The 27,816-nt window shown below is 41.2% G+C and overlaps 1 long non-coding RNA gene across 1 annotated transcript in view; it reads right to left on the minus strand.

Moving 5' to 3' along the window:
• The window catches only part of LOC110255810, a 377,482-nt gene that overhangs the window by 60,505 nt on the left and 289,161 nt on the right, over positions 1–27,816 (minus strand). The gene's annotated exons all lie outside the window — the stretch shown is intronic.

A 27,816-nucleotide genomic window follows, 5' to 3' on the forward strand; every position in this document is an offset into this window, starting at 1 on the left:
ATTTTTATCATGAATGAGTGTTGAATTCTGTGAAATATTTTCATAGGAATTTAGTTTGCTTTAACATTCAAAACCGAATCAATATAATTCACCACATTAACAGTATAAAGGAGTAAACCAGCTATAATGGAAAAAAATAAAAATCATAAAAATAGAAAAAAAATCCATTTGATCAATTTAATAGAATAGAAAATATGTTTTTCCAGGAATTTATACACTTCAAGTTGCCAAATTTTTGGCATTATTCATTTAGTTTTTTAAATTATCTCTTTGATATTTGTAGAATCTGTAGTAAAATCTCTTCTTCATTTTTGATATTAATAACTTGTGTTCTATGTCTCCTACTCTACCTTCTTCTCTCTCTTTACTCCCACCCTCCTTGGTCTAACTACATGCTTATCAATTTTGTTGATATTTCCCAATTTTTGACTTTGTTAAATTCACCATTGTCTGTTTTTTAATGTTCTGATTTCTGCTCATATCTTTATTTCCTTTCTTCTTATTTTGGCTTTATTCTGCTCTTCTTGTCTATTTTCTTAAAGTAAAATCTTAGGTCATCAATATTAGACCATACTTCTTTGCATAATATAAATATTTAAGCTATAAATTTTCTTCCAAGAACTGCTTTAGATGCACTTCACAAATTTCAATATATCATTATAGTCATTCAGTTTCAGATATTTCCCAACTTTTCCTATAATTTATTTTCTGATTCATAAACTTAGATGTGTCTCATTTCAAGCAGAATGAAGATGGTGGAGGAGTAAGACATGGTGCTCACCTTCTTCCACACACACACACACACACACACACAAAACCCATCTACATGTAGAACAATTCACTCAGAACATCTACTGAATGCTGGCAAAAGACCTTGGACCTTCCAAAAGGTCATGAAACACTCCACATAACTGCGTAGAACAAAAGGAAAAAAAAAAAGGAGGTAGAGAGAAGAGGGAAAAAAAAAAAAAAAAAGGAATCTGGGCAGGACTAGCACTCCAGAGATGGAGCTGAGAAAGAGGAAAGGAACCCACATCCTGGGAAAGCACCTAACTGACGGGGAGATGGGCCGAGACCGAGGGACCTTGAAGCTGTGGAGAAAAGTGCAGCAGCTGGCTTGAGGAGGGCAGGGCAGAGAGAGAGCCACACAGACCACTGGTACCATTTCCCCCCCCCCCCAGACGTGACAGCCTGAGACCTCAGGCAGGGACTGGATACTGAGACTGAGGTTCCAGAGGTCAGTTCTGGGGAGAGGACTAGGGGTGGCTGTGTGTAAATACCTTGAGGGGCTAGGAAGCAGTGTGCCATGGGCTGGGGAGTGGAGCGCCAAAGCCAAGGGAGCAGGGGAGGAGGCCATGGCCTGCAAAAGAAGCAAGGCACCATTGCTGGGGAAAGTGAGAGGAGGAGGGACAGACTGCCATAGGAATATCTATCTCTGTGCAGGCATGGGCTTTTGGGCAGCAGGGGTGGCCAAAAGCCCACGCCTCTTGTGCAGGTTACGGGTGGCCACCTCTTGCATGGGCTAAGGGCAGTGGGGCAAAACCCCACAGCCATCTCAAACTCCAGAGGTGGGCATGGCCCACTACCACTAGGGGTGAGTGAACAGGCCCTACCTAACGGCCCCAGTAAACGCAGAGGTCTGTGCAGAAGAGGGTACTGTAACTGAGTGCCACCTGTTGTTGCTGTTACTCCCTGGAGAACACACACGCCCTGCTGCTACCACTGCCAAATGCTCTGGGCACTGCCTACACCTGCCTGAGGGTCACTGTCACTTCCCAGGGCCCTGCAACCAGGAGCAGCCTGCACCACCTCCTTGCCACTATCAAGGGCCCAGCAACCAGGCACTGGCTAAGAGCCCTGACCATGGCCTCCACCTCCCTGGAAGCAACTGCAGGCCACACACCAGCATGGGGCTAACAGCTTGCCCACACTGAGAAAAGAGACAGCAAGCATCCAAACCAAAATCAGCCCTCACATCAAAATAATAATAATAATAATAATAATAATACCCCTCACAAAATAACCAGGGGCACTCTTGCATATAAATAGTGCTCCATAACTATAGTAATTGTTTTCCCTAAACTCTCATAATAAGAAAAATACAAGCAAAATGAGGATGCTGAGGAACCATTCCCAGTTAAAAGAAGAGGAGAATTCCCCTGAAGGAGCAAATAATGAAAAAGGCCTCTGCAATCTAATAGACACAAAGTTCAAAAAGGAGATAGCAGAGAGAGGACAAGATGGCGGAGGAGTAGGGGGACACGCTCGCCCTCTCCCACAAACACAACAAAAAAGCACATCTACAGAATAAATGACTCGCACAGAACAGCAACCAATCGCTGGCAGAGGAACCTAAACTCCAATAACGGCAAGAAGTTCGTGACATTATTGGGCAGAACGGGAGAAAAGAGGAGAGTGAGAGAAGGTGAATCCAAGTGGGACAGGCGCTCCTGAAAGGGAACTGCGGAGGAGAAAGGGATCCCGCACCCTGGAAAGTCACCTACCGGGGGAAAGATCAAACGAACCGGAGGAATCCAGATGCAGAGAAGAGTGTAGCAGTAAGTTGGAGTACGGAAAAGCCGATCAAGAACCCAACAGACCATCTGAACTACGGGCACAGTCACCAAAAATTGAGACGCCTGGGGGGGGCTGGGCACCGAGACCTCGGCTCCAGAGGTTAGTCCCCTGGCTGGGGGGGCGGGGCAGAGCGGAAACTGCTTGGGAGGTCTAGAAACTATTTGACGGGGCAGAGACTGCCTGGGAGACTAGAAAACAAAGCTGTCGCAGAGGAAGGGAGCAATACTCTAGGAGCGGGGAAGTGGAAAGCCGCATCAGAGGGAACCTGGGAGAAGAGCCTGGTCTGCCCCCATGCTGGGGAGGGGAGAGAAGAAGGGGTGGGTCCCCATAGAATACCCCCCACGCCACAGCAAGCTTACAGGCCCGCTAGCTAGCTGAAAGCTGTGCTTCCCAGTGCATCCCCTCCCCCCACCCCCGCCACCCCCTACGCTCTCACCAGACCTGGGGCTGCCTGCCATCCAGGAGGGCTGGCCTCAACAATTGCCTGAAGCCTACCACCGCAGGGGCTGTCCCTGCACAGGCCTGCTTACCCTTTGGAGGGGCTACACTTCCGTACAGCAGCACCAAACACCACCAGCCCCCGAGAAAAGGCCTGCAGCCCAGAAAAGCTAGAACAAGCTTAGCCAGGCTGTGAATAGATCGGCCTAATTCTCGGACGGTTTTTCTGAGTTGGGTTGCCCCGGGGAGGAGCCTCTTGGGTTTCCAACGGCCCTGCTACCCGCCCAAGCCCCGAGGGGATGCTCTAGTGGATCAGCTGCATAGGACTGCCAGCTCCAGGCAGGACCCCCTGCAGCCGAGAAAAGCTGCAACAAGCCTGGCCGAGTCGGGAAAAGATCTCAGAAGGTTTTTCTGAGTCGGGCTGCCCTGGGGAGGAGCCTCTTGGGTCTCCAACGGCCCTGCTACCCGCCCAAGCCCCCAGGGGGTGCCCTAGTGGACCAGCTGCATAGGACTGCCAGCTCCAGGCAGGACCCCCTGCAGCCCAGAAAAGCTGCAACAAGCCTGGCCGAGTTGGGAAAAGATCTCAGATGGTTTTTCTGAGTCGGGCTGCCCTGGGGAGGAGCCTCTTGGGTCTCCAACGGCCCTGCTACCCGCCCAAGCCCCCAGGGGGTGCCCCACTCCCGGGAAATAACTGCTCAGCACCACCAGCCCCCTGGAAGAGCCCCTGCAGCCCAGAAAAGCTGCAACAAGCTCGGCCAGACTGTGAAAAGATCCGCCTACATTCTCAGGCTGTCCTTCTGAGTTGGGCTGCCCTAGGGAAGAGCCTCTTAGGTTCTCAGTGACCCAGATAGCTGCTCCAGCCCCCAGGGGGTGCTGCACTCCTGAGGAACAGCTGCCCAACACCGCCAACCCCCTGCAAGAACCCCACAGCCTAAAAACACCAGAGCAAGCTCTGCATGACCAAGTGAAATCTGCTACTATCGTGGTGTGGACCTCCCAGTCCTGTCTGCCCTCAGGAAGTCCTCCTTTGCTTCAAAGAAACACTGTTAGCCCCATCAACACTCCAGAAAAGCCACACTGCCTCAAAAAAGATTGACCAACAACACCAGCCCTCAGGAAATATTCCATGGCAGTGACAAGGCAAACACTGCCTGATAACGGAGAGTACAACTCCCTCAGGAGAAAGAAAACAACAAGCAAGATGAAGAAGCTGAGAAACCACCCCCAGTCAAACCAACAGGAGAACTCACCCAAAACAGTCAACAATGAAACAGATCTCTGCAGTCAGACAGACCTGGAGTTCAAAAGAGAAATAGTGAAAATACTTAAGGAATTAAGAGAAGATATGAACAGTAATGCAGATACCCTCAGAAAGGAACTAGAAAATATAAGGAGGAGCCAAGGAAAACTAGAACATTCATTTGCAGAGATGCAAACTGAACTAGGGGCAGTAAAAACCAGAATGAATAGTGCAGAAGAACGAATCAGTGATATGGAAGATAGAATAATGGAAATCACTCAATCTGGTCAACAGACAGAAAACCGAATCAAAAAACTGGAAAGCAATATAAGAGACCTATGGGATAATATAAAGCGGGCCAATCTACACATAATAGGAATTCCAGAAGGAGTAGAAAAAGATAAGGGGATGGAAAATATATTTGAAGAAATTATTGATGGAAACTTCCCAAATCTAAAGGATACTGGATTCAAGATACAAGAAGCACAGAGGGCCCCAAACAAACTGAACCAAACAGACCCACACCAAGACACATCATAATAAAAATGGCAAAAGTTAGTGATAAAGAGAGGATCCTCAAGGCAGCAAGAGAAAAACAGAATGTTACCTACAAGGGAACCCCCATAAGAATATCAGCTGATTTCTCTACAGAAACACTACAGGCCAGGAGGGAATGGCAAGAGATATTTAAAGTGCTCAAAGGAAAAAATATGCAACCTAGAATACTCTATCCAGCAAGAATATCATTTCAAATAGAAGGGGAAATAAAAATTTTCCCCAACAAACAAAAACTTAAAGAATACAGCAACACAAAACCCAGGTTAAAGGAAATATTGAAAGGGCTTCTCTAAACCAAAAAGAAAGGAAGGAAAGGGAAGAAAAAAGAAAAGGAAAAAAAAAAAAAAGAAGAAGAAGAAGAGGAAGAACTAGGACTGAGGAAACCGCAATCAGAGAGCAGTCACTCAAATAAGCCAGCATACAGATTTAATCATGAACATGCTTCAAACAAAATAAAATTAAAAAGAAAAAAATAAAAAAGAGTAATCAAAACCATAAAATATGGGCAAGGGATGTTAGGAAGTAAATAACGCTTTTTGTTTGTTTGTATGTCTCTCTTCTTAATTTTAATATAGTAATGAAGTGTTTGAACTTACAGGACCATCAGGCTAAAACACACAATTATGGGAAGGGGTTCGCATACTTAAAAAACAGGGCAACCACAAGCCAAAACCAAATATTGCATTTGCAAAAAATGAAAAAAAAAATACACTGAAGGAGATAATAACAGGAGACCATCCAACCAAGGAAAAAAAAAAAAAAAGAAAGGAAGAATGGAGAACCATAGAATCAACTGGAACACGAGGTTCAAATGGCAATAACTAATCATCTATCATTTATCACCTTAAATGTCAATGGGCTGAATGCCCCAATCAAAAGACACAGAGTGGCTGAGTGATAAAAAGGCAAAAACCTTCAATATGCTGCCTACAAGAAACTCACCTTAAGACAAAAGATACATATAGATTGAAAGTGAAAGGGCAGGGAAAAATATTTCACGCCAATAGACATGACAGAAAAGCAGGAGTCGCAACGCTCATATCGGACAAAATAGACTTTAAAACAAAAGACATAAAGAAAGATAAAGAAGGACACTATTTAATGATTAAGGGATCCATCCAAGGAGAGGATGTTACTATCATCAACATATATGCCCCAAATATAGGAGCACCCAGATACATACAACAAATATTAACAGACATAAAGGGAGATATTGATGAGAATACAATCATAGTAGGAGACCTAAATACCCCCCTCACATCAATGGACAGATCCTCTAGACAGAAAACCAATAAAGCAACAGAGATCCTAAAGGAAACAATAGAAAAGTTAGACTTAATTGATATCTTCAGGACACGACATCCAAAAAAATCAGAATACACATTCTTCTCAAATGCTCATGGAACATTCTCAAGAATCGACCACATATTGGGACACAAAGCGAATCTCAATAAATTTAGGAGAGTAGAAATTATCTCAAGTATCTTCTCTGACCACAATGCCATGAAATTAGAAATCAACCATGGGAAAAGCAAAGAGAAAAAACCTACTACATGGAGAATCAACAACATGCTACTAAAAAACCAATGGGTCAATGAGGAAATCAAGAAGGAAATTAAAAACTACCTTGAAACAAATGATAATGAAGACACAACCTCTCCAAATCTATGGGATGCTGCGAAAGCAGTGCTCAGAGGGAAATTTATAGCAATACAGGCCTTTCTCAAAAAAGAAGAAAGATCCCAAATTGACAACTTAACCCTCCACCTAAACAAATTAGAAAAAGAAGAACAAAAAAGTCCTAAAGTCAGCAGAAGGAAGGAAATTATAAAGATCAAAGAAGAAATCAATAAAATAGAGACTCAAAAAACAATAGAGAAAATTAATAAAACCAAGAGCTGGTTCTTTGAAAAGGTGAACAAAATTGACAAACCCCTGGCCAGACTCACTAAAAAGAGGAAAGAACCCAAATAAACAAAATTATAAATGAAAAAGGAGAAATCACAATGGATACAGCAGAAATACAAAAAACCGTAAGAGAATACTATGAACAACTGTATGGCAACAAGTTTGACAATCTGGAAGAAATGGACAATTTTCTAGAATCTTACAGCCTGCCAAAACTGAATCAAGTAGAAACAGACCAACTGAACAGACTGATCACTAGAAATGAAATTGAAGAGGTCATAAAATCACTCCCTACAAATAAAAGTCCAGGACCAGATGGCTTCACAGGTGAATTTTATCAAACATATAAAGAGGAATTGGTGCCCATCCTCCTTAAACTCTTTCAAAAGGTTGAAGAAGAAGGAATACTCCCAAAGACATTCTATGAGGCCACCATCACCCTCATTCCAAAACCAGACAGAGATACCACCAAAAAAGAAAACTATCGCCCAATATCATTGATGAATATAGATGCAAAAATTCTCAACAAAATCTTAGCCAACCGAATCCAACAACATACAAAAAAAATTATACACCATGACCAGGTTGGGTTCATCCCAGGTTCACAAGGATGGTTCAACATACGCAAATCAATCAGCATCATACACCGCATTAACAAAAAAAAAGTCAAAAATCATATGATCATCTCAATAGATGCAGAAAAAGCATTTGACAAAGTTCAACATCCATTCATGATCAAGACCCTCGCCAAAGTGGGTACAGAGGGAACATTCCTGAACATAATCAAAGCCATTTATGATAAACCCACAGCAAATATAATACTCAATGGGGAAAAACTGAAAGCCTTCTCACTCAAATCTGGAACAAGACAGGGATGCCCACTCTCACCACTGCTCTTCAACATCGTTTTGGAAGTCCTAGCCACAGCAATTAGACAAACAAAAGAAATAAGAGGCATCCATATAGGAAGAGAAGAGATCAAACTGTCACTGTATGCAGATGACATGATACTATACCTAGAAAACCCTAAGGACTCAACCCCAAAACTACTTGGACTGATGAACAAATTCAGCAAAGTAGCAGGATATAAGATTAACATTCAGAAGTCAGTCACATTTCTGTATACCAGCAACAAAATATTAGAAAAGGAATACAAAAATACGATACCTTTTAAAATTGCACCTCACAAAATCAAATACCTCGGAATACACCTGACCAAGGAGGTAAAGGACCTATATGCCGAGAACTATAAAACTTTAATCAAAGAAATCAAAGAAGATGTAAAGAAATGGAAAGATATTCCATGTTCATGGATTGGAAAAATCAATATTGTAAAAATGGCCATACTACCCAAAGCAATCTACAGATTCAATGCAAGCCCTATCAAATTACCCATGACATTTTTCACAGAACTGGAACAATCCAAACATTTATATGGAACAACAAAAGACCCAGAATCGCCAAAGCAATCCTGAGAAACAAAAACCAAGCAGGAGGCATAACTCTCCCAGACTTCAAGAAATACTACAAAGCCACAGTCATCAAAACAGTGTGGTACTGGCATCAAAACAGACAGACAGACCAATGGAACAGAATAGAGAATCCAGAAATAAACCCTGACACCTATGGGCAATTAATCTTTGACAAGGGAGGCAAGAACATCAAATGGGAAAAGGAAAGTCTATTCAGCAAGCATTGCTGGGAAACCTGGACAGCTGCATGCAAAGCAATGAAACTAGAACACACCCTCACACCATGCACAAAAATAAACTCAAAATGGCTGAAAGACTTAAATATACGACAGGACACCATCAAACTCCTAGAAGAAAACATAGGCAAAACACTCTCTGACATCAACATCATGAATATTTTCTCAGGTCAGTCTCCCAAAGCAATAGAAATTCGAGCAAAAATAAACCCATGGGACCTCATCAAACTGAAAAGCTTTTGCACAGCAAGGGAAACCCAAAAGAAAACAAAAAGACAACTTACAGAATGGGAGAAAATAGTTTCAAATGATGCAACCGACAAGGGCTTAATCTCTAGAATACATAAGCAACTTATACAACCCAACAGCAAAAAAACCAATCAATCAATGGAAAAATGGGCAAAAGACCTGAATAGACATTTCTCCAAATAAGACATACAGATGGCCAACAAACACATGAAAAAATGCTCAACATCGCTGATTATAAGAGAAATGCAAATCAAAACTACCATGAGATATCACCTCACATCAGTCAGAATGGCCATCATTAATAAATCCACAAATAACAAGTGCTGGAGGGGCTGTGGAGAAAAGGGAACCCTCCTGCACTGCTGGTGGGAATGTAAACTGGTACAGCCACTATGGAGAACAGTTTGGAGATACCTTAGAAATCTATACATAGAACTTCCATATGACCCCGCAATCCCACTCTTGGGCATCTATCCGGACAAAGCTCTACTTCAAAGAGACACGTGCAGCCGCATGTTCATTGCAGCACTACTCACAATAGCCAGGACATGGAAACAACCCAAATGTCCATCGACAGATGATTGGATTCGGAAGATGTGGTATATATACACAATGGAATACTACTCAGCCATAAAAAAGGATGACATCATGCCATTTGCAGCAACATGGATGGAACTAGAGAATCTCATCCTGAGTGAAATGAGCCAGAAAGACAAAGACAAATACCATATGATATCACTTATAACTGGAATCTAATATCCAGCACAAATGAACATCTCCTCAGAAAAGAAAATCATGGACTTGGAGAAGAGACTTGTGGTTGCCTGATGGGAGGGGGAGGGAGTGGGAGGGATCGGGAGCTTGGGGTTATCAGATACAACTTAGAATAGATTTACAAGGAGATCCTGCTGAATAGCATTGAGAACTTTGTCTAGATACTCATGTTGCAACAGAAGAAAGGGTGGGGGAAAAACTGTAATTGTTATGTATACATGTAAGGATAACCTGACCCCCTTGCTGTACAGTGGGGAAAAAAAAAAAAAGAGATAGCAAAAATACTCAAGGAATTAAGAGCAGATATGAAGGAATTAAGAGTGGATTATGAACAGTAATTACTTTACAAAGGAACTAGAAAATATAAGGAGGTGCCAAGAAAAATTAGAAAATTCATTTGCAGAAATTCGAGAGGCACTGAAGTGCAGAATGAGTAATGCAGAGGAACGAATAAGTGACTTGAAGATGTAATAATGGAAATCACCCAATCAGGACAGTAGACAGAAAACGAAATGAAAAAATGTGAAAGCAATATAAGAGATCTATGGGATAATATAAAACAGGCCAATTTACACATAACAGGGATTCCAGAAGGAGAAGAAAAAGAAAAGGACATTGAAAATATATTTGAAGAAATTATGGCTGAAAACCTTCCAAATCTAAAGGAAAAAGATATCAAGATACAGGAAGCACAGAGGTCCGCAAAGGAGTTGAACCCTAAGAGGCCCACACAAAGACATAATAAAAATGGCATAAATTAAAGATAAGGAGAGAATTCAAAAGGCAGCAAGAGGAAAACAAAGCATTAATTATAAGGGAACCCCCGTACAGCTATCAGCTGATTTCTCTACAGAAACTCTACAGGCCAGAAGAGAGTGGTAAGATATATTCAAAGTTCTAAAAGGGACATTTTTGCAGTCTAGAACACTCTACCCAGCAAGGATATCATTTAAAATAGAAGGAGAAATAAAGAATTTCTCCAAAAATCAAAAACTAAAAGAGTACAGCAATACTAAATCTATTTTAAAAGAAATACTGAAAGGTATCCTCTGAATAAAAAAGTAAGAATAGGATGGAGGAAATCACAATCATAAAGTAATCACTTAAAAATTTCTAATTTTAATTCCGTGGTAATTGAAGAATACCCTCGGCATGATTTTTATTTTTTGATTTTTTGTCTCTTTGTCTTTTTAGGGCCGCACCTGGGGCATACAGAAGTTCCCAGGCTAGAGGCTAAATCGGAGCTGTAGCTACTGGCCTACACCACAGCCACAGCAACATGGGATCCAAGCCATGTCTGTGACCTACACCACAGCTCATGGCAACACCAGATCCTTAACCCACTGAGCAAGGCCAGGGATCGAACCCGCATCCTCATGGGTACTAGCTGGGTTTGTTAACCACTGAGTCATAATGGGAACTCCTGATTTTTAAATATTTAATCAGTTGAAACTTGTGTTATGGTCAGCAGATGGTGTCTCTTGGTGAAGACGTGCAATTTTTTTTTTTCAGCAGTGCCCATGGCATGTGAAAGTTCCCTGGCCAGGGACTGAACCTAAGCCACAGCTGCAACCAAAGCCACAGCAGTGACAACACTGCACCCCAACTCACTGAGCCACAGGGGAATGTCAAACATGTGCTCTTGAAAGGAATGTCTATTCTATTCTAAATGAAGCGCTCTGTGATATCAATCAGGTCAAGGCAGTTGATAATATTATTCATATCGTTTAAGTCTTTATTGAACTGTTTTGTCTAATTGGTCTATCAATGTCTGGGGAAGGGGTGTTAAACGCTCCCAGACTGTGGGATTGTCTATTTTTCCTTTTAATTCTGTCATTATTTGTTCCATGTATTTTGAAGCTCTGTTATTCGACATATACACACATTTATATCCAAAATCTTACTAATGAATTGGATATTTTATCACCATGAAACGTCCCCTTTACTTAGGTTACTCTTTGTCTTGAAATCTACTTCATCAACTATTCACATAGCTCTCCAGCTTTCTTAAGTTTACTATTTCCATGGAATATATTTTCCTATCCACTTAATTTCAGTTTACCTATGTTTTTAGATGTATAGTTTATCTCCTATAGAGAGAGGTGTCATATTCTTTATTTTTATCCACATTGGAGTTTATTGAACTTCTTTAATTTGTAAATATGTCTTTCACCAAATTTTAGATGTTTTAGCACATTGTTTCTTTAGATAATTGTTTTAGCCCATGCTTTTCTATCCTGGAATTCCAGTGATATGTATAGTGTCTACAACAGTGTATGATATATAATATGGTCACAAGGAAATTTATTATTACTTTGTGATGTGGGCTCTATTAGAAGAGTAACATGGAAGGAAAGTTGTTACATTAGAAAGCGAATGTCTCTAGCGTTAAGAACTGAAGACTGGAAGATATGAGATAGGAAACGTGTGTGAGTGTGGGCAAGCAGGGGACAGAATTGCGTTGCAGGTGTACCCCCCAGTGAATGGGAAGAAGCTGGTGGGGAGATAAATTCCCTTCCCAGTCTCAGGGTGGCGCTGGAAGGATGGGAGCACAGAAAGGGAAAATAAAGTGTAACCAGACGTTCATACAAAGCAGAACTTTTGAAAATCTTCAGAATACTGAAATAGTATAGCGAGTACTTCCCAAGTTCTTAGATAGAGATATGAGGACATCTGGTCAATGTCCACTAATTTAAAACTTTGGTTCTCAAGCTGGCTATAAATTAGAATCAGTTGCAGTACTTTCAAGACTTTTGATGCTCAGACTCCATCCCTGAGATTATGATTTATTTGTTCTGGGGTGAGGCCTGGGCATCATCTGTGGGGTTTTTTTTTTGTTTTGTTTTGTTTTTTTTAAGTTTCTCAAGTGATTCTAATGTGCAGACAGGGTCGAGAACTACTAATTTAAAACAAGAACATGCTGTTAAGATCTTGTCTTTGTAGTTCCCTGTGGAGAAAGGAGAGGGTGGCCATTTTCTGTGTGTGTGTGTGTGTGTGTTTGGTAACCCGGTGATTAAACAGCAGTAATGCACATACAAGTGGAAACCATTCAGTATGAATTGTGGGTGATGCTTTCCACTTGCAGAGTGAGTGATACGTTCACGTGGTCCACAGCTGTATCTGCTCAGGAAACCTCATCTGCCACCCTCTGAGATCCTTAACATAAGCTACAATGCATAACTTGGTAAAACAGTGTCTGACAAACACTAAGAGCTCAGGAACTGTTAGCTCTTATTGTTACTAAAACTCTTTTGTTAGGTCATCTAATAGAACTGAGTTGAAATTAACAAAAAGGAGTTAGACTTTTTTTGGGGGGTCTTTTTGTCTATTTAGGACCACATCTGCAGCATGTAGAGGTTCCCAGGCTAGGGGTTGAATCGGAGCTACAGCTGCTGGCCTATGCCACAGCCACAGCACACCAGATCCGAGCCACGTCTGAGACCTACACCACAGCTCATGGCAACGCCAGATCCTTAACCCACTGAGCGAGGCCAGGGATCGAACCTGAAGCCTCATGGTTCCTAGCCAGATTCGGTCCACTGCGCCACAATGGAAACTCCTCAAAGACATTTATTTATTTATTTACTTTATTTATTTATTTTTTAAGGGCTGCACCTATGGAATATGGAAGTTCCCAGGCTAGGGGTTGAATCAGAACTGTCTTTGCTGGCCTATGCCACAGTCACAGCAATTCCAGATCCGAGCTGTGTCTGTAACCTATACCCAGCTCACAGCAATGCCAGATCCTTAACCCACTCAGTGAGGCCAGGGATCAAACCTGCATCCTTATGGATACTAGTCAGGCTTGCTACTGCTGAGCACAATGGGAACTCCCCAAAGACATTTAGGAGTGTAATCATCTTTCCTCTAGGCGGTTCAACCTCATCCTTTCAAGTTTTGCATGTCATTGTAAGTAAGCTTTTTAAAAGGCAATACAGTAAGTGGTCACATTGCAGAGATCGTTAATTCATAAATGGTGAATTATAGAAAGAAAAGTCTGTCCTAATACTGTGGAAATGCATCCTTGTGGTCTGGGATAAAAACTTTCTGTGATAGAATTCTATCTGGGTTTAAAACGACTGTGTTGTCAATCTTGGGTGGCAGAGAAGATAATGTGTTTGGGAAAAGCGTTAAAAAATCAAAGGGGATTTCTAGTGATGGCAAACTCACTGAGAGCCAAGATACACACGAACACTGGAATCTGCTTCATGAAATGCCAGAGTATAGCAGTATTTCTGAATTAACATGAGTGACTATAATTTTATCAGTTTTATGCAATTCATATAGATATGTGAAATTAATAAATTAAATATTGTAAGTAGATTTTTAACTATTTCATTTATATGCCCAAAAGTTTATATGTTCAAGTTGGTAAACTTTTTTTGTTTGTTTTAAGAGCCACATCTGAAGTACATGTACGTTTCCAGGCTAGGGGTGGAATTGGAGCTGAAGCTGCCGGCCTATGTCACAGCCAGATCTGAGCCACATCTGCGACATACACTCTACCTCGTGGCAACACTGACTCCTCAACCCACTGAGTGAGGCCAGGGATCCAACCTGCATCCTCATAGGTACTGTCGGGTTCTTAATTTGCTGAGCCACAACAAGGAACTTCAAGTTAGTGAACATTGCTTTTTCTCAATTTTGGAAAATGGACATAGGTTTAGCAATTGGGAGCAGCTTGTGTTTTGATGTGCATATAATGAGGGAAAGGGCATAAGTGAGGAAAGGTGCTAAGTGGGAAGAAAAGAAAGTACAAATAGGTTATCTTTCTTCTATTTATGATTCTTAGCAGTTATCACTGCAATATTTTAGAGTACAAAACTACTCATGAGCCACTGACTTGTGGGCTTGCCTAGGCTTATTCTTGGGCCAGTGAAGATTGCAGAGGAAAACTTGCTTATTGCAGTTGCCATAGCAACCCCAACAACACAGGCCCTACCATGCCAGCTCTGACGTGTCCAACACCTCCCCAAGGGGGGGAGGAAAATGCTGTCATGATAGAGGGATGATTTGTCATTTTTACTATTTTTAAGTATAATATTTATTGTTTTATTTAATTCATAAACCCACCCATCTCCAATCCCAGCTACCTACCTACAACCTCAGACACACACACACACACACACACACACACACACACACACACACACACACACACAAGAGGATCTAGACTTTTATGTGCAGCTAAATACTCACCAAGATGCAGGCAGACCCCTTAGCAAAATCTGGAAGAAGCATTTATCTATGGGTTTACTTATCCTCTATTTTTCTGCTGGCCACTCAGACAAACTCTTGAATCTCTAAGAGAAATTCTAAAACTTTCTCAAACATGTTTAACCAAATCAAGCCTTCTGGGCTTTTTTAATTATAGGTGATATGCAACAAAAGGAATGTGCTCCTCTCATCATTTTAAATGCCCTTCCTCCTACCTTTGTTCTGCTCCCACCCCTAGTCTTTCTATTACCCTGTAAGGAGAGGAAACAGTGGGGAAGGAATACCTTTCTGTCTTGATATAATGTGAGCTGAACAAATGTCGTGATTTTTACATTTCAGCCTTAGTATCTGAAAGAAATGTATGACATTTCTTTTAAAAATTAGCTAACGATGTCCAGATGTTTATGGACCCATCAAGGTCCTAAAGAATGACTAAGTGATCAACAAATAAATCTCAGAAAACACTTTGCCATTTTGTAATCTCTGGGGCAGGCAAAAGAAATAGGTCCAAGCAGTTGACTCTAGGCATGTGCTGACGCTACCCTTTCCCAAAGAGCATTCCATGGAGATTTAGTCCTATTAGTCTTCCTGAAAAAAAAAAAAAATAGGGGTTTCCTTGGAAAATACTTTGGGGAATGTTGCATACTTTATGTCCTTCTTGGAGATCTACAACACACATTAGCTTATAAAAGCCTCTGAAAAGTTCTGTGGTAAGAAAACCTATTAAACCTTGTTTAACCTGGTGTTTGCATTCTAGATTCTAGAACTCATTTGAACATAGAAACCTCTTTTGCACAGAACTCCTGTTAACATCCCACAGGACCAATATTTCCTAGAAAATACCCAGGGAACTACAATTTTAGTCTATTACATTTCTCATTTCTCTTTAAAATAACTAGTTTCTTATCTGTAATTGGAAAAACCTGCATTTTCCTTTTTTTTTTTTCCCCCAAAGCCCAGGGTAATTTAATTCCTTCCCAACTCAAGGACTAGCCTCTTCCCATCTCCTGGGAAGTATGCCTGCGGCCAGGGCTGCTTAAAGTCTGATGGTACAGCTCTGCCAGGTACCAACAGCTGCAGCCTCAGGGGTACACTGAAGACTTGCTCCTGAAGTGTGGTCCCAGGCCAGACAGCATCCATCTCATCTGGGAGCTTGTTAGAAATGCTGAATCTCAAGCCCCACAACCAGCCTACAGAAAGAGAATCTTCATTTTAATAAGATGCTCATGTGCTCTGCAAGCACATTTAAGTTTAAGGAGCTTGATAGAAAGCACATCGCAGTGAGTGGAGCTCAGAAGGCTCAAAGTTGGGAGAAGAGTCCCAGTCCTAGAAGAGTGGAACTATGGCCAGCTTGGCTGGCTTTGACATTGAATCCCCCAACTGGAGCCCAGAGTAGAGCACGGCTCTGTGCATTTTGAGGGTGACGTTACTGTAGGGGTGGAGCTGGAGAAAAGTCAGGGGGATAACTTCATATTTTTTTAGGTAAGTGAAGGGAGAACTGGCCTAGAGAATTAAGGCCAACAGACACAGGAGTCCTGGGAGCCCAGGCCTCACAGGGAGCTTCCTGTTATGATCCCGCCAGAACATCTAAACAGCTCTTTATGATGCGGAACCCAAGAGAACAGCTGGCGAGAATGACCCCAGTCTCCCAAATGAACAACTCAGTGGAAGAGAAAATACTGGGATTCCACTAAGATGTGAAATCAGACCTTATCCTGACGTAGCTTTAAAATGACTTAGGAGATAGGTGAAGCTTTTCTAGCCTTTTAGCGCTCATACTCATATACATATGTATATGTATACTGACTTAAAAAAAGAGAAGAAAAAAATACATAGACCTCATGCTTGTTATCATCAAAAAATCATTTAATCTTTCCACATTTACGAACCCTGGAACTCACACACACACACACACACACACACACACACACGTGTGCACGCACACACACGCACGCACACACACCTTATTCTCCTTCAGATAACGTTGAGCACCTATTACCATATTAAGGGCAAAAAAAGAGAGCTCACAAAACACATAAGGTTATAGTCCTCAGCATAGTAATAATACCGATCTCCTGCCCTTTACAGGATATACACAGCTCTTCATTCTAGAGCTCAGAAGAAGGTGGTCTTCGTTCCATTACCTGCTCTAAGTTTTGCCCCATATGGTTGGGCATCTACAGCAGATGTTCACACTGTACAGAGCTGAAGATAATTCGATGTTTGAATTTGCCTATAAAATTAAGGATACAGCTAATTCAACGTCTCGAATCTCCATATCCATTACTGAAAGGAAAGAGATTAACTGGGCAGTCCACGCCTCATCCAAGAATCTTGGTACGCCTTGAGACATGAAGTCTCCAGGCTCAGTCAGGGGCCAAGTTGGTACCTTCCTTATTTCCTCAGAACCGGGGAGTTGGGAAATATGTTCAGGGTCAAGGTCCTCAGTAGGAACTGCTGCCTGAACTCTCAGGTACTCGGCCCGCCCCCATGGCGCATTACCCCTGCCCAGAGAAATAAAAGGCCCAGTCAGAATGCTTTTGGAATGATGACCTGCACACATGAAAGGGCCTCACATGTGATCCACAAATCTAACCACAGATGGGAAAACCTGATGCTTTAAGAAAGCCTCTTGACCTACTTTTTCAAACTTTTTGGATTTTGGTTAAAAACTTTTGTGATTTTAAAATGCAACTTTTACCCTTAATTTAAACCCATGTGTATTTTCGAGGGTTTTAAGTAAAAAAACATGCCTTCGCTATATACAAAGAGCGAGACGGGAGAGAACTGAGAATGACGCTGGCTGATTTCCAGATAGATTCAGGAAAAGCTGTGGGAGAGGTGGATTGTCTTCAGAGGAGGAGGTAGTGGGGGGTCATAGGAGCGCAGGGAAAGGGATGGGAATGTTGCCCCGGGGAATGGTAAAAGGAGGCGAATAAAAAGAGCGCTGAGCTGGGGACGGTGAGCTGGGTTGGGACCTCACAAGTTTAAAAGTCTCCAGGAGGCCAGCAGGGCACGTCACTTAATTCCAGGCCACAGGACAGGAGCAGGGGGTGTCTTAGCCATCAGGTTGCTTGAACTACACCTTTTGGCCCCTTGAAGTTGAGGCTCACACAGTATTGATCTTTGTATCCTCAGGGCCTAATGTGATGCTCAGCACATACTTGATGCTAGGAAAATGTTTAGAAAATATATGACAAATAAATGAGAAAAAGAATGCATTTCCAATCCATACCACCCAAAACTATCAAGTCTAGATAAAGAGCATAATGATTAGGGTTACTTGGTAATATTCATGGGCTACATGCCAAACTGGTAAAATAATTGTTTGACTTGGTGAAATTAAAAAAAATCTACTTGTCGATGTGGTTAAGAAAATATATAAGTAAAACTAACATATGATCCAGCAATCCCACTCCTGGGCATCTACCTGGAGAAAACCATAATTTGAAAAGACACATGCACTTCTATGTTCACTGCACCTCTATTCACAATAGCCAAGACATGGCAGTAACCTAAATGCCCACTGACAGAGGGATGGATAAAGAAGATGTGATATATCTCTCCATATATCTATCTACATAGATATAGATACAGATGTCACTCAGCGATAAAAAGCATAGATAGTGCCATTTGCAGCAACATGGATGGACCTGGACATTATCATACTAAGTGAAATAAGTCAGAGCAAGACAAATACCATCTGATAATACTTACATGTAGAATCGAAAAAAAAAATACAAATGAACTTAGTTACAAAACAGAAAACAGACTCACAGAAAACAAACCTATAGTTACTTAAAGGGAAAGATGGGGGAGGGATAAAATAGAAGTTTGTGATTAACATATACCCACTACTATATAATATATCTATATACCTATAATTTCATATGGCACAGGGAGCTCTATTCAATCTGAAGAAGAATGAATATATGTATATATATAACTGAATCACTGCTGCACACCTAAAACTAACAAAACCTTGTAAATCAACTATACTCCAATATAAAATAAAAATTAAGTTAAAATATATAAATGAATGCTACATAGAAAAAGTGAGTCATACTCTGTTCAATCAATCTAGTCAGATTGGGTCCAGAATCTGAACTAGCAGCACTAGTAGACTTGAGTAGATCTTTCATTTTCCCCTTCTTCTGATTCACTGCTGGATTCCTTTTCTTCTCTTTGTTAAATTTACTAGCACCTGCTGTTTTTTAAATTTACAAAAAATGCTAAATTATGCTATAGGGGTTAACTTTTTACTTTGAATTTCATGGAAGTCTAATCTCTTTGCACTTAAAAGCCTTAGTTTAGACGCAGAAAAAGCATTTGACAAAGTCCAACATCCATTCATGATCAAGACCCTCGCCAAAGTGGGTACAGAGGGAACATTCCTGAACATAATCAAAGCCATTTATGATAAACCCACAGCAAATATAATACTCAATGGGGAAAAACTGAAAGCCTTCTCACTCAAATCTGGAACAAGACAGGGATGCCCACTCTCACCACTGCTCTTCAACATCGTTTTGGAAGTCCTAGCCACAGCAATTAGACAAACAAAAGAAATAAGAGGCATCCATATAGGAAGAGAAGAGATCAAACTGTCACTGTATGCAGATGACATGATACTATACCTAGAAAACCCTAAGGACTCAACCCCAAAACTACTTGGACTGATGAACAAATTCAGCAAAGTAGCAGGATATAAGATTAACATTCAGAAGTCAGTCACATTTCTGTATACCAGCAACAAAATATTAGAAAAGGAATACAAAAATACGATACCTTTTAAAATTGCACCTCACAAAATCAAATACCTCGGAATACACCTGACCAAGGAGGTAAAGGACCTATATGCCGAGAACTATAAAACTTTAATCAAAGAAATCAAAGAAGATGTAAAGAAATGGAAAGATATTCCATGTTCATGGATTGGAAAAATCAATATTGTAAAAATGGCCATACTACCCAAAGCAATCTACAGATTCAATGCAAGCCCTATCAAATTACCCATGACATTTTTCACAGAACTGGAACAAACAATCCAAACATTTATATGGAACAACAAAAGACCCAGAATCGCCAAAGCAATCCTGAGAAACAAAAACCAAGCAGGAGGCATAACTCTCCCAGACTTCAAGAAATACTACAAAGCCACAGTCATCAAAACAGTGTGGTACTGGTATCAAAACAGACAGACCAATGGAACAGAATAGAGAATCCGGAAATAAACCCTGACACCTATGGGCAATTAATCTTTGACAAGGGAGGCAAGAACATCAAATGGGAAAAGGAAAGTCTATTCAGCAAGCATTGCTGGGAAACCTGGACAGCTGCATGCAAAGCAATGAAACTAGAACACACCCTCACACCATGCACAAAAATAAACTCAAAATGGCTGAAAGACTTAAATATACGACAGGACACCATCAAACTCCTAGAAGAAAACATAGGCAAAACACTCTCTGACATCAACATCATGAATATTTTCTCAGGTCAGTCTCCCAAAGCAATAGAAATTCGAGCAAAAATAAACCCATGGGACCTCATCAAACTGAAAAGCTTTTGCACAGCAAAGAAACCCAAAAGAAAACAAAAAGACAACTTACAGAATGGGAGAAAATAGTTTCCAATGATGCAACCGACAAGGGCTTAATCTCTAGAATATATAAGCAACTTATACAACCCAACAGCAAAAAAGTCAAACAATCAATGGAAAAATGGGCAAAAGACCTGAATAGACATTTCTCCAAAGAAGGTATACAGATGGCCAGCAAACACATGAGAAAATGCTCAACATCGCTGATTATAAGAGAAATGCAAATCAAAACTACCATGAGATACCACCTCACACCAGTCAGAATGGCCATCATTAATAAGTCCACAAATAACAAGTGTTGGAGGGGCTGTGGAGAAAAGGGAACCCTCCTGCACTGTTGGTGGGAATGTAAACTGGTACAGCCACTATGGAGAACAGTTTGGAGATACCTTAGAAATCTGTACATAGAACTTCCATATGACCCCACAATCCCACTCTTGGGCATCTATCCGGACAAAACTCTTCTTAAAAGAGACACGTGCACCCAGATGTTTATTGCAGCACTATTCACAATAGCCAGGACATGGAAACAACCCAAATGTCCATCAACAGATGACTTGATTAGGAAGATGTGGTATATATACACAATGGAATACTACTCAGCCATAAAAAAGGATGACATCATGCCATTTGCAGCAACATGGATGGAACTAGAGAATCTCATCCTGAGTGAAATGAGCCAGAAAGACAAAGACAAATACCATATGATATCACTTATAACTGGAATCTAATATCCAGCACAAATGAACATCTCCTCAGAAAAGAAAATCATGGACTTGGAGAAGAGACTTGTGGATGCCTGATGGGAGGGGGAGGGAGTGGGAGGGATCGGGAGCTTGGGGTTATCAGACACAACTTAGAATAGATTTACAAGGAGATCTTGCTGAATAGCATTGAGAACTTTGTCTAGATACTCATGTTGCAACAGAAGAAAGGGGGGGGGGGGAACCGTAATGTATACATGTAAGGATAACTTGATTCCCTTGCTGTACAGTGGGAAAAAACAAAAAAACAAAAACAAAACAAAAAAAAGCCTTGGGTTTGGAGCAGCCACTGCTGGGCTTGGAGCTGATGTCCAGCCTCAGGGCATCAGCTCCCTGCCTCCAATGCCCATCATGGCTAAAGGAGGGAAAAGCCAAACCTTGGAGTGGAAGTTATGTACAGCTTCTCACCCTCACTAGAATCTGGCAAACTAGTATACAGTACATGTCCTTACAAATCAGTGCAGGTTAGAGTGGAAAGGGGTATGAGAGGAAATAAGCCTGGCGAGATGGTGTGTCACTTGCCCAAGGCCATGTGGCTGGCTAGCCAAGGCTGGGACCCAGAATCCTTCTTCCCTGGTTTTGCTTTTCTTTGTTTGCATAGACTTCCAACTTGGGGGACCAGAGGCAGGGCAGGCTACTGCTGGCACCAGGCAGAGACTCAAAAGTGTTGCAAATGGGGAAGCAGGGAATTGTGTTAGACTTAAGCTAATATACATGCAGTCAGCCCAGACCATCCCTGTTGCAGATATGAGTGCTGTCTGGAAAATATTTCCAGGTCTTCTTTTCAGGCCTGTGGTAGGATGATCTTCTTCCCCCTTGACGAGTGGGGTGAGTGGGGTCAAATAAATAGTCCTAGTGAAAAGTTAACAGGTAGAAATGGCGTGTTTCACTTCTGCACCAAACCATTTAACTGCTGGTATGTGGCTCTCAAGAGTTTCTATTTCCTTCTGGCACGGCAAACAGCAATGCTGGAAATGCTGTTTCTCTCTGCAGTTTGGGTTTCTAATTGCTTATGATGAGCAGAATATACCTCTAAGTTACGGTCATACAGCATGAGTGAGTGTGGAATAGGCTACCAGGATTTGGGAGTTATTTGATACTGCAGCAAAACCTAACATAGTCTGGCTGATAGGAACTCCAATATCACTTCCAAGGCAGTCAAACTGTACTCTGCATACCTCCTTCGTTACACATATCAACTTTCCCGCCAATGTACTTTTTCTTTATTAAGGTATACCTTTCATTTTTTTTGTTGTCGTTGCCTTTTTTTCCCTATGAAATTTCACCAGCAGGAGAAGAGGAAGAGAAGCCCTCATATTGTGTGTTCCCATTGCTCCTCTGATGGCTTCTTCTCAATAATAAATCTGATCATTGGAAGGATTATTTGTATTATTTCTTACAACTACACATAAATCTACAATTTGCTCCAAATAAGTTTAATTTTAAAAATAAAAAAAAAATAGTGGGAATGGTTTATGGAGGGTACTAATACTTAAAGATGAGTTCTTGTTCCAAAAGTCTTAAGTAATGGATCAATGTTGTAGAGAATTCTGTGAATCTGGTGATCAGTGTAGTTTAACGGAGATGAAAACTGTAGTTTGGAAAAGGTAATTCCACTGCCTAACCCACTCTGTAGTAGAGCATACCTTCAAGAGGAAAGAAATTCTTTCATTTATTGTAAATAAGCAGAAAAATCATACAGAGGAAATGTACCTGGGATTTGCTCATTTATTTCACAAAAGTATTTCAGAAAAGTATCTATTGTATACACAAAAGTATATTGTAAAAGAATATTTACTGACTTGGAGATTTTTTTTTAAAGTTAAAAAAAGAGTATAAAATGGTATAGTGTGACTGGTGACGTTTTTATGGCCATCTATCTGAGTGTTTTCATCGACTCCTCCTCCAGAGGCGGAGTGCATGGCATGTTGTCATGGTCATAGCAAATCTAGGTTTGGGCTCAGAACTGGTTTGTCATCACTTCTACCTCATTCTTTTTTCTTTTGGTCAAAGTATGTCACATGGTAAGAATCAAGGGTGGGGCAGGTCATCCCACCACACTGAGAGGACAATGCAAAGGTACATGGCCAAGGGCATAGACATAAGGAAGAATGAAGCAATAAGACCATTACCACAATCTCCCACAGCCCATGTATTTTCCAGGTACCATCACCTTTCTCTGAAAGAAATGCAAATGGGTGGGGGAAAAATGTAACTGTAATGTATACATGTAAGGATAACCTGGCCCCCTTGCTGCACAGTGGGAAAATAAAAAAAAAATTATAAAAAAAAGAATCCCCACACATGTGGGCTACCCCAAGGAAAAAAAAAAAAAAAAAAGAAATGCAAATGGGTCTTTCCAGCAAAACTCCTCCAACCAGTTGTCTTTGCTTGCCATTTCTACTTCTTCCCTTCTTATTTTTCTTGAATCCGCTGTGATCAGGTTTCAGGTTTCCTTCCCCACCATTGCACTAAACCTGCTCTTTCAGAGCCCTCTACTTTGCCCAATCTAATGCTCAAGCTCTGGTCCCCATCTTACCTGAGCCATTAGCACCTCTTGGCATCATTGCTCACTCCCTCTGTCTCAAAACAGTCTTTATTTTCCTTTGGAAAACCGCTCTGTCTTGATTTTCCTTCTCTGGCTAGCTTTTTCTTTACTTTTGATTCTATTGGCTGGTCATTTCCAGTCTTCTCAGCTACATCCTTCTCATATTCCTAACTTGAAGGAACTCTAAGTGCTGAAGTGCCCACCAGTTCAGACCTTGATTTACCCTCACTCTTGAGCAAGCACATCCAGTGCCATAGCTCAAAATAAGCATCTTCAGCTGCTGCTGAGCAAACTGATTTTAGTCTAGTCTTGACTTATCTGCTGAATCCAGACCGCCTACCCAGCATCTCTTCCCAGATATTTGATAGGCATCTCAAATACAATAAGACCAAAATCAAACTCTTGATCCTCTATCCCACAACCACAACAATATAATCTCAGATTTTCCTCCCACAGTCTTCCTATCTGAATATGTGGCAGTTCCATCCTTCAGTTGTCCAAAATCTTGGAATTATTCTTGACTCCAGTCTTTCTCTCCCACATCACATCCAATTCATCTCTAAGTCCTATGGCCCCACCTTTGAATTATATCCAGCATCTGACCACTTCCTACCTCCCTCACCCCCTCCACCACTTTATTCCTCTTACCATGGTTTTTGCCTGGATTAGGTCAATAGTCTCCAAACTGGTCTCCCCATCCTTTCTCCTCCAAATCCCTGTTCCACCCAGAAGTCAAATTCCATCAGTTTCATCCTCAAATGTTTCTGGTTTCACTCAGAATAAAAACCAAGTTCTTTATCATGATGTATAAGCCTGCACATGACCTGGACACTTGACTGCTCCTCTAATTTTATTTCCCAGCACTTTCCCACATCTTGTGGCTCCGGCAACCCAGGACTTTTTACTGTTCTTAGACAAGCCGACTACTCTCTCTGTTCAGAGTCTTTGCACCTGCTATCCCTTTGGCCTGGAGTGGTCTCTCAGAAAGCTGAGGGGGTAAGTTCCCCACTTTCTCAGGTGTCTTTGCTTGAGAGAAGAGGCCTTCCACTACCACAGCACAGAAAATAGGAACCCCTGTTTCTTTCTTTAACAAGCATCTGGAACTACCTGACATATAGGTTTGTTTGCTTTCTGTCCTCTCCCACCTAGATAAAAGTTCTATCTTTGTCTCTTTTTCTCTTTAATCAAAGCAGGCTCTTGAATGAGCTCACTCATACTGTATTCAAAATGCCTAGTCATGGCATCCAGTGTTACTATCATTTTGGGTCTCCTCTGAGGTGCCAGGTCAGTCCCATTTAGCTCATTCCATTGTGGACATATTCCATGTTGTCACACAGTAAAGGATGAGTGTGGATATGCTTTGTGGCTAAAAGGCGAAATTCACAGAAATCAAGAGTGAGAGAGGAAGAAAGGCTTCAGTCCTGCCTACCTTTCCCCACTCACTCACCCATCTCTCCGTCCTGCAGGTCTGCATTCCTGCAGTGGGACTCTGTTTAGTTTGGCCTCCTGGTATGTGTTTGGTGAATGAATTGACAAATGCTGAGAGTGTATGTTAAGCCTTTTCCATCTCATATTCATTTAAAATCTGCATTTCTTTTCTAGTGGTTTTGAAAGCAGTGGCCATACTCTTGGATAACATACTTTTCTTGCAAATTGTTCTGCCTTCCACACTAGTCAGTTCTTCCCATTTCTGAACTTCCTAGTGTTGCTTTGCAGGGATCGGCTCACGTCTCATTTCCTTTGCAGATACTTAGTGCTCAGGCAGTTCAGCTCCACTGATTTTTCCATCTGCTCCCCACCTTTCAAAAAATTGTTGCTATCCCATTCTGCTCTTGTCTCTTCATTCTCTTTGTAATTTTGCATTATTTTTAGTCCTTTAACTTCATTTTAGTGACATTTGATAGCAATATAAATAATATAACAAAAAATAACAAATATTTATCTGTCCATATGAGTTATAAATACTATTATTTCCCAGTTTATAACTTGGATTTTGTTTTCTTCTATGATGGTCTTTAATATATAAATGTGCAAAATTCATATACAACCAATCTGTGGATCTTTTCTTTTAAGGTTTCTGCCTTTGGCATTATGTTACTTAGAAAAGGTTTCCATATCCTGGCTCATTCAATTGTTTGCTTATTTTTCCTAGGTTTTTATTTTTTAAGGAGTTCATTTTCTTCATTAAAAAAACTCCTTGTGTCAAATTAACGTAGGTTTTGCTCTACAGAGAAGACTGTGACCAGCTCTTCTCCCTCTCTTTTAAGAAATGCATGAGGGGGAGTTCCGTGGTGGCGCAGTGGTTAAAGAATCTGACTAGGAGCCATGAGGTTGCAGGTTCGATCCCTGCCCTTGCTCAGTGGGTTAACGATCCGGCATTGCCGTGAGCTGTGGTGTAGGTTGCAGAGGGGGCTCGGATCCCGAGTTGCTGTGGCTCTGGCGTAGGCCGGCGGCTACAGCTCTGATTGGACCCCTAGCCTGGGAACCTCCATATGCTGCGGAGAGCGGCCCTAGAAAAGGCAAAAAAAAAAAAAAAAGAAAGAAAGAAAGAAAAAGAAGGAAAGGCTGGACTTGGGCCCAGGTGCATCCCAGTCAAATGCAGATGGGTGGTACTCATGTTTCATGCCCTACACAACTGCCACAGTCCCTGAATTCCTTAAAAAAAAAAAAAAAGAAAAGAAACGCATGAGAGAAGAATCTATATGATTAGAGGATAAGTTCAGGGTGGATACAGAAACAGAATTTATTTTAAACAACAAGACTTCCTAATAATCTGCAATGCTATATTCATCAAAGGAATGATGTGTCTCTTTATGCAAGCTTGCCTGCTGGGTTTTAGTGGTGCTCTCACACACATCATCACATTTAATTCCCACAGTCCTGAGATGTCAGGCGCCAGGAGATGAAGCACTAGACCTGACTCATTCAAAGGATCTTTCTTTCCAGCCCAGTTTTTCCCTGATTTCATCATTAGGTTTGCAAAAGCCCCGTTTTTAATGACCTTACCAAGTTTAGCTGACTTAGAAGGAAGGGAAGAAAAAAACAGAAAACACGTGGAAGATATTTGAGGCTAACACTCTGAATTGTGCCTCCTGCATAAAGCAAGAATGAGGAGAAGAATTTAATTTTCTGGTCTGCTTGTTCTAGCATGCTTCTGTACGTTTGTCACCAGGGCCCAGGAAACAGAGAGAATATAAAGGATATTCTAATTCAAGCGATGGTATTTGATTCATTCCATTCAACTTATAAAACTATCTATAAAGTTCTGTCTAATGTGGAACAGTTTTAATTCACTAGCTAAACTGCATATTAATTCCTGTTAACATTGAACCATGGTAGCCTATCTGCCCAGTCCTTGCAGTGTGTGGAAACCCACAAGTGTGACTCACGTCTGGGATGACTTCGCCTAGACTTAAACATAAAAGAGATTTAAAAAGTTGTTCTCTGTCTGTTCAAGTTGGGATCCAAATAATTACCTACACGTATCAGCTGCTATGTTGTTCTCCAAACTTGCCCACACAGAACCCTCTTTTACCTGGTTGACATATATTTAAAAGTTAACCCATTAAGAAAAAGTTTTTAAATTTTTATTATTTGAAAATCTCACGTGGAGTTCCTGCTGTGGTGCAGTGGATTAAGGACCTGGCATTGCTGCGGCTGTAGCACAGGTCTCAGCTGAGGCTTGGATTCAATCCCTAGCTGCAGGTATGGCCAAAACCATACACTTACTGAAAATCCCTACCATTCAAAGCTGGAGAAGTTTCCGCTTCTGCCAACTGAAAATTATTCAAGAGGTCAATGATGCAAGGAAATTTACACTATCAGAAATGTCATCTGTCATAACAAATTCCTTAAATCACTGAAGGTGTAACATAAAGCTGGCTAGTGTCATAACAGTCTGGGTTATTTCTGTTCTTTGCTTTTTTCTTTTTTTCTCTTTTTTTTTAATGGCCACACTGGTGGCATCTTGATAGTTCTCAGAGCTGTAGCTGCAGGCCTGCGCCACAACCATGGCAACTCCAGATCTGAGCTGAATCCACACCACATCCTCACAGACACTGTCTTGGGTTCATGACCCAGTGAGTCACAGTGGGAACTCTAGGCTGGCTTATTACATAGGGACTTTCCAAGAGAAATGATTCACTGTAACAGACTGTAACTTGGTCCCTACAGTTAGAATGATGAGGGTCTTCCACATGGGAAGGGATATTTCAAAAATCTTTCCCATTAAGT

The sequence above is a fragment of the Sus scrofa genome, chromosome 11, assembly GCF_000003025.6.
Source record: "Sus scrofa isolate TJ Tabasco breed Duroc chromosome 11, Sscrofa11.1, whole genome shotgun sequence".
Lineage (NCBI taxonomy): Eukaryota > Metazoa > Chordata > Mammalia > Artiodactyla > Suidae > Sus > Sus scrofa.